General features: G+C 52.6%; 1 protein-coding gene and 1 long non-coding RNA gene across 3 annotated transcripts in view; both read left to right on the top strand.

The window, feature by feature from the left end:
- LOC308061229 overlaps positions 1-2,564 on the top strand; it is a 28,565-nt gene extending 26,001 nt beyond the window's left edge. Inside the window, exons 2-3 of the long non-coding RNA XR_013927124.1 lie at positions 511-2,379; positions 2,463-2,564. This is a non-coding gene — a long non-coding RNA (uncharacterized lncRNA). The remainder of the gene's footprint in view (positions 1-510; positions 2,380-2,462) is intronic.
- KAZN (kazrin, periplakin interacting protein) overlaps positions 1-7,841 on the top strand; it is a 225,809-nt gene that overhangs the window by 185,324 nt on the left and 32,644 nt on the right. The gene's annotated exons all lie outside the window — the stretch shown is intronic.

Raw genomic sequence — 7,841 nt, 5'->3', positions numbered from 1 at the left:
GAGGATGCTGCCCACAGGTATAAAGCAAGCAGAGCCAGCTGGGTGCTCCATACCTCCCTGAGCAGAAACACGCTGTTGTTGATGGCCAGAAGTCAGCTCAGGTGGGTTTGTGGCAAAATCTTGTCATTTTACAAGCGAGGCATGTGAGATGTTTAATGGAGTTGCCAGTGGAGCTAAAAGGAAGGTGGGGGTGGTGAGCCTGTGGAGCACGAGCATCAGTCTGGGTTGTGGGGATGAGGTGTGTGGTGTTGAGTAAACCTCAGCCCTTGGTGGCTGGTGTTAGTTTGGGCTGGGTGCTGGTTTTAGGGCGAAGGCAGCTCAATTTAAAATGTTGCAGTTGATTTAACCCGCATTTCTTCTGGGTGATTTCATGGGATTTTTGGTCTACAGGACTTTTGTATTGCGGTGCTGCCGGTCCCCATTCGTGAAACATGCCAAATCCTGCTGTGGGTAACCATACAGAAAACTCAGGGGAAAAAAAAAAAAAAAAAAAAAAAAGTAAAATTTAAGGGAGAATAAAGCCAAGAGGGTCTGACAGACTTTTGCAGAGCTTGGTCAAGGACCAGAACGTATCCAGTGTGCTGCAGAGCAGGCTTTTTTTTCTTCAGGATTTTACAATGTAAGGCAATTACAGAGCTAAACAACCTTCTTTAAGAAGATTATCATTCTGCCTCCGGTACAGACAGCCTTTTTGCAAGGGCATCCGGATCGGGCTGTGGCGGTTCTCTGGTGCATTGGGGCTGAACCAGGTTGTTAGTGTTGTTGCAGCGTTAATTGCTCCAAAAGCAAAAGGTGAATTTGAAGTTTTGTGGGTTGCAGAAGGTACTGGGGAGAGTGAAGCCCTTCATTTGGTGCCATCACATAGATGCAACAGAAGAATGTGTTTTTGCAGGAGCGGTTGGTGAAAATGGTTGGGTGTGCTGGATCCAAGGAGACACAGGCTCTCTGAGCTCTGCTGCTTTCTGGAAGCTGAAGTGCAAGTAAACCTCCATTGCTTGTATTGATTTTGCTAGCGTAGCCTGGATTTTAAAAAGAAAAGAAAAAAAACCAGGAAGGGTGGAGACTTGTCAAAATGAATTATTAAAAAAGTCATACTTCACATTTCCTTCCAGTTTGAGAAAGCAAAGCATGTCCTTTACTATAACTGCTTTTTTATCGTTCTTTTTGTTCCAAGGAAGCGTTTCCAACCAGTGGGCACGCAGTCCCCGCTTTGCGATAACTCGGCGAACATCAGCTTTCTGCCACAAATCTTCTGAGAACAGCCGGAATCAATAGATGGGGTTTGTTTATTTTGATACAGCAAAGCAAGGGGGGAAGAAACAATCGGGCAGGTGAGGGGGAACAAGAGCTTCAGCAGATCTTGTTTGTATAGAGTTGTTGGGCTTGTTTTGAAAAAAAAAAAAATGAAATGAAAGCGCCGATCAGATTAGATTCAGATTTCCAGCATGGATTCTAAACGCACACAATGCTCGTGAGTGCAAAGAGCACCTTTCACACGCGGCTAAAAGGAAAGATTGTGCTGTTCTTGCTGGCGCTCCCCGGGGAATATTTGAATTATTATGCCCTGGCTGCCATTCCCACCTGCCAGCTCTGTTACGCTGCGAGGTGGGGCTCCCGTAAAGGTGGCCCCGGCTGAGCACACCGGAGAAAAAGAGGGGAGGGGGGGGCTGGAAACCTGGGGGACCTGCAACATCTGCTTTTCCCCAGGATGGTGACTACCTGTGCAAAACGCTGCTTGACATTTGCCCCCGCTCGCTTGGTGCGGAGCAGCTGCCGTGGCTTTATCGTGTGCTTTTTGCTTCCTGGGTGGTGCCGTGGCTTGCCCCACCGGGGAGCCCCCAAAGCCAGGACCCCTAATACTGCCTCTTGCAGAAGCCCCTATGCTGGTGGGAACCAGCTTGCGAGGAGGAGGCAGAGACCTCTGGAAGGCATGGAGCATCAGTCTGTTCTACGGTGTAATTAGAGCTGGCCAAATTAATCACAAGAAATAATTTTATCCCATGAATTTAGCTTTGTGTGTGTGTGTGAATTAATTGTGACCCCACTCAGGTTTCTGTGCTAGTGCTGGCTGCTCATCCATTCATAGTCCAATTATATATCAATTATAGTTGATAATTCCTCACCCAGCGGATAATTCACAAACCGGCTGGGTCAGTGTTTATTTGCTGGGGGTGGGTGGGGTGGGGGTGGGGGCAGGGGTCCATTCCTCCTGGATTTATCATGTTTCTGTCCCCTGGCTGGAGGGATGGAGAAGCAAACAGCAGGCGCCGTCACCTGCCGATCAGGCTATCCATCAAAATATTCCAGCCAGCCGGTGGTGATGGAGAGCCGGTGTGTCCTCCCTGAATGTCGGGTGTCCGGGGGGCTGCTGACGTGCCTGTATGTAGGCTGAACGGGGAACGTGCCCCCCCCGGGGGCTGCCTTAGTGCCACGGGTCCCTCCGCTCCGCAGAGGAAGGGCAGAATCTCTCCAAATCCCTTATGGTTATTAAAACGGGTGTTTGCTGGCCGTTCCTAGGTTGGAGCAAACTTTAAGCCTCTCGGGGTGCTTTTGGAAGAGCTGCCCTTCACAAGTTGGTCTTTTTGCCCTTTGTTTTTAACATCGAGCTGCAGAGCAGAGGAGCGCATACATTTCTTTTTCACTTGGGTACAGCAGAAATTATCACCAATTAAAGCGTATTTGACATGGTTCGCACCAAACCCGCTCAGGCATGTTCTTCCTTGTTATCGGAGAGGTTTGTAGGAGAATTTAAATTGGCTTGAGGGGTGGGAGAATGATTGCAGGGAGGGTCTGCACGCATTGCAACCTCGGAAGAAAGGTTAAAATCACCCAGATCTGGAGCGCTGGGGTGTTTGCCGGGGGGACGTGCAGCACCCCGGGGTCTGGAGCACTGGGCACCCCCAAAAACCAGAGCTGCCCGCGGAGTGCTGGCTCTAGCGCATCTCCCTTGCCTTGCCCCTCGCTTTAAAGGTTTATCCCACACTGGGACCAGGGTGGGGGCCCGTGCGAAGCAGGAGGAAATCCAGTTTTTTGTTGGGCGCCTGTTTCAAAGAGACTTTGTAGATAGTGATCTTCCCTTCATCGTGATGCTCGCAGAGATAGAAGGGGGGGGGGGGGGAGGCAAGTAAACTTTGCTGTGCTGCGTTCCCAGGATGGCGGGGGAGGGCTGGGGGGTGGCACAAGGGGGTGCCTGCCTGGGCTGCCCCAAAATGGGGGTCCCTGGTCCCTGTATTGTGGAGCTGGTGAGCCAGCAGCTGCGGCTCGTGGTGGTCAGCAGCTTCCCAGCCCTGGGATTAGGGCATGTGGCTGGAGGTATTTAAGTGTCTAATGACACTAATAAACACCGGCTGGGATTTAGGAAGGTAGCAGTGTTCAAAGGGACTTTCTGTGGGATTTAGGCACCTAACTGGCTTAGGTGCTTCTGAAAATCCCGCTAAGCCCTTAAAGAACTGCTGAAAACGTACCCTGAAGCGCGGGATCAGTGTGTGCCCTCGTGCCCGATGCATGGCTTGCGGGAGTGCGAACGGGGGGGATTCTCCTGGCTCCCCAAAATGAGCCCTGTGGTGCTGGTAAGGAATAAAACCGAGCCGCTTGCTCCACGCCTGCGAGCCTGTCCCTGCATCGCCCCGTCCTTAGCTTGAGCAGCACCTAGGGGAGTGGCTGTATTCCCGATTTAAAACGATGGAGGCTTTTTCCCCTCGTACCACCCTTGGCACAGACGTTCCCATCTCTTCGCAGCCCCCTGCAGCATCCCTGTTTCTCCTGCCTTTTGGCTGAAGCGGGGCGGTTGCAAAAAAAGCTCAAAACAAGGAATTCTTGGGACAAGTTACAAAACCAGGATCATCGCCCGACTGTAGGGAGAGGGAGATGGGAGCGAAGCGCTCCGGGTCAGCGGAATGGTGCCAGAGATAATTGTAATTAGGGTAATGTCTTCAACTGAACTTGGAAGCGGAGTAAAGAGGGGAAAGGTTGAGCTGGGACCGGATGGCTGTGGGAATTGCTGGTGGGATTTGGGAGCTTCCCAGCTGTGGGTCGGTGGTTCTGCCTGACCCCCCAGCCTGGGTATGGGGCTGCTGGGGGCTCTCCCACTTTGGGGGGGGGGGCGGGTAGCCCATGCTGGGTGCCTGTGGCACCTCGGGGGTGGCTTTTTCCTTGCCAGGACTCCGGGCAGGCACTGGAGCGGCTCTTTCTCACAGCAGCAGATAGTTCCTCGTGCGGGTTTGGAGGAGTTTCACATGGGGGGGGGGGGGGTGGGTGTGTGTCCCAGAATGCAGCCAGGAAGCAGCAGAAAAAAATCAAATTAAACATTGTGGGGGGAGAGAGAGAAAAAAACAAAACAGATGCCCTTTGAGTGTGCTGGGGCTGAGTGATGGTGCTTTGCAACCTGGCTGCTCCGTTCCTAGCTGGTTTCTTCCTGTGTGTATCCAGAGCAGCCTCTGCTTTCAGGTTGGGGATGCATCTCAGTTTACTTGGCTCCTGTAGACTCATCTCGAGGGGAGCAGCAGTGGGTTCTGACGCAGGAGCTGCGATCCTTCAGCGATTCCCAGGCGGATTGCAGCGGGGAGCCGCTCTGCCCGAGGGCTGGGAGCATCGCTGTGCTGGCAAGGCTTGGCTGGCCTGCAGGAGCTTGCTGGGTCAAAGGAAAAAGAAAATAAGTCAAACAAGCCCTTTCCTCTCTCTTTTTTCATAAAGGAAGCGCATTTGATATGCCGATCGCCAAGGGGAGAAAAAAGAAGAAAAAAAAAAATTAATCCTATGGAACCACAGACACGTGTTTGGGGAGTTTTAAGGGAGTTTTGTTGAAATGTGTCCTGGGCTAATGAACTGGCCGTGAGCTGAGAACCCCCCGTTGTACCCAGTGCTGGTGCTGCAGCCGGGCTGAGCTAGGGGCACGCGGGTTGGGGCTGGGGTTTGGGGCAGGGGGGCTTGTTCTGGTCTCTGTCCGTGATCCAACAGTGCTTTTCAACCGTGCCCTGGTGCAGCTCAGTTCCCCCCTTACTCCTACCATGTGTTATTCTAGGTCAGAAGAGGGGCCGGGATACTGTCGGCAGTGGTGGCTGGGGCGAAACCCCTGTCCTGGTGCGAAGCTGGTGGGATGCCCTTTGTGGGTAGGATTTATGCCGGTGGGGCTGATCAAGGTGGCTCCTTACCTGCTGCAAAACTTCGGGCACAGTCGCTTTATCTCGCGGCAGATGAAATACTCAGTTCAAACACGTTTGGCAAACAAATGAGCGAGGCAGAAATACAGATTGTGTTTGCTAATGGTAATGCAGTTGCCAAAGAATGTATAAACCACTGTTCACTGGGAGGGAAATTCTGCTTTCATGTGAGATGTTTGCGCTGAAAAGGCCGGGATCGCAGCTGTTCTGAGGCACCGCTTCTTGGTCAGCATTTTGGTGCAGTTTTTTGGGGCTGGGGGGTCAACGCTGCTGTGCTGAAGGACAGCCCGTGTCAGCCAAGCCCTTGCTGGTGCTGCCCCATGGTGAGACCCTCGGGAATTTGGCAGGTCGTGGGGCATGCCGGGGGTCTGCTGTGTGGACAGAGATCAGGTCTGTGCTTGTGTCTGCAAGTGGTCTGGCTGCTCTGGGGGGAACTGCTGGGCTGCACCTGGGAGGATGGTTTCTGGAGCCGAATCCAGTTGAACGGCACATTCCCCCGCTCCTGCGTCCTCCCGGGGCTTGTTATTCCTGGGGTGTTGAGTGATGCCTTGAGCATCACAGGAGTCCTGCCCCTGCCCCTGCGGAGCGGTGCCGGTGCCGCCTGGCCGAGGGTGGGTTTGGCCCCAGGCACTGTCTGGGGGAGGGGCAGTCGGGGCAATGTATGTGTTTCTATATGCCATAAGGTGTAGTGGTCGTTCTGGGGTCAGTGGTCCAGCCCCGGCAACACATCGCCTGGCGCTGAGCATCCCCGCTGCCCTGCAGCTCCCTGAACCCGCTGGGGACCAGTCTGCAGGTTTCCAGTTGGAAACGGGGTTTGGCTTTGAAGTCCCCGTTTGCAGCTTTGGGGATAGTTAAGAGGAGAATGGGGGGACAGGGAGATGATTGAGAATATTCACGTGTGGAATTACCTCTTGCAAACATGAAATTTTTGGAGTGTGCTGGCTTCCCCCCCCCCATTTTGGGTGTTAATTTAAAACATGCTTTTGCTTTGGAATGAAACAATTTAAAATAGAGAGGACTTTGTGTTTAAGAGTACATTAGACTGCATTAAATTATTCTTAGGAGCTGCTGCAGAAGATGGAGAGGGTCTGGGAAGCACAGGCTCCGTGGGGCAGTGCTCGCATCACAGGATCCATGGGGGCTAGTGGAAACGTGTGAGCTGGGGGTACTGATGTGCGTCCTGAAGCAGGTGGTGAAATCCCACGTGACTGAGTCAGTGTTACACGGGGTGTATGCCCTCGTATGGAATCCCCCACGGCACGGTGGAGGGGCACATCTCCGCATCCCCACGGTGGAGGGGCACATCTCCACATCTCCACGGTGGAGGGGCACATTTCCATCACACCGGTGGCCTGTGTTTCTCCCTGAATGGATTAAAAAGCTTTGTTGAAGCTGCTGTTAAGGGAGCGAGAAGTGATTTTCTTCCAGAAGTTGGGGGACACAAGGAATTTGCAGTCCCTGGGGGGCCTGAGCATCCCCTTGGTCGTCGTGGCAGCCTCCTTTGTCCCTCCCTTGCTGTGAATTGCTGAGTTCAGAAGGGCTGACGTTATTAAAATGGTGTGCCGAGGAGAATTTAGCCTCTCGTGCCAGTTGTCCTAACGACACTTCAGCGATGGGTATGGAAGTTAACGGGCTTTGTGGCAACTACACAGGCAGGGCAGTGCTGCATGGTAACGGGTGGGATTCGGGCTGGAAGCAGCGTGATTCCCTGGGTTTTTGTTAATGTGCAGCTGCTCGGTGAGATATTTTGGCAGGCAGTGCAGAGCTGTCCATCTCAGCCACTCTGCCACTGCCTTCCAGTGCTGCCTGTGTGCTCGCTGGGAGCGATACCTGCGCTGACAGGGATGCTGTCGGCGCGGAGGGCTCAGCATCTGCTTTATCTTCCTGTTGTTTGTTTCCCAAAATAAACTTGGATATTGGAAAAATTGGGCTTTTAATTCATATTTGTGTGCCAATATACCCTGAGGCTGTTGGGAATGTTCAGAGCCGTGGCATCATTACATACTTACCTTTTTGACCAAAAAAACAGGATTGTATTTATGTTAGGATGATATTCTTGAAAAAGGCAGTTGCAGGCCCTGCTGCAAGGCTCTTTTCTCTCTGAAGATGTGTCTTGTGTTGGTGCCAATGAGTCCCTGGGAGCGTGGTGCTTTGCTGCCTGCCACAGCTTTGCAGCGCCTCTGTGTCCGACCTGTACCTCTCCCCAAAATCCCGGTAGCAGGTGAAAGAAACTCCTTATGTTTCTCTATATTTATATATAATATCTCCTATATTTGGACTCCTGTGGGGTTTCTTAAGCTGGTTTCATGGTTTTGCAGGGCTGGGGCTGAATCAGGGCTGGCTGCTGCTGACCGTGCATTTGTTGTACAGAGTGTGTTATGTCCCGCCGTATTGCCTATGGATTTCTCTGGCCCTCCTTCCCTCTGTGTTTGTACCTGGTGCCGCCGGCACAATCAAAACTCATTATTTTCCCCACATGGCTCTTTTGATCTGTTTTTCCTCCCTTCCTCTGCTGTGATGGCAGAGCAGAGACCATGAGAAGTGGCTGGAGTAGATGCTGGTTGTCTGGTTCTCGGGTCGTGGCAGCCCTTAAAATATGGATAATCCCCCCCAAGGGCTCCCCTTTTCCTCCCCGAAACACAGTCTGGGGAGAGACTCCTGCATGTAAATCCACCTGTGCTA

The sequence above is a fragment of the Falco punctatus genome, assembly GCF_963210335.1.
Source record: "Falco punctatus genome assembly, chromosome: 3".
NCBI classification, from domain to species: Eukaryota; Metazoa; Chordata; class Aves; order Falconiformes; family Falconidae; genus Falco; species Falco punctatus.
This window is presented reverse-complemented; position numbering and strand designations above follow the sequence as displayed.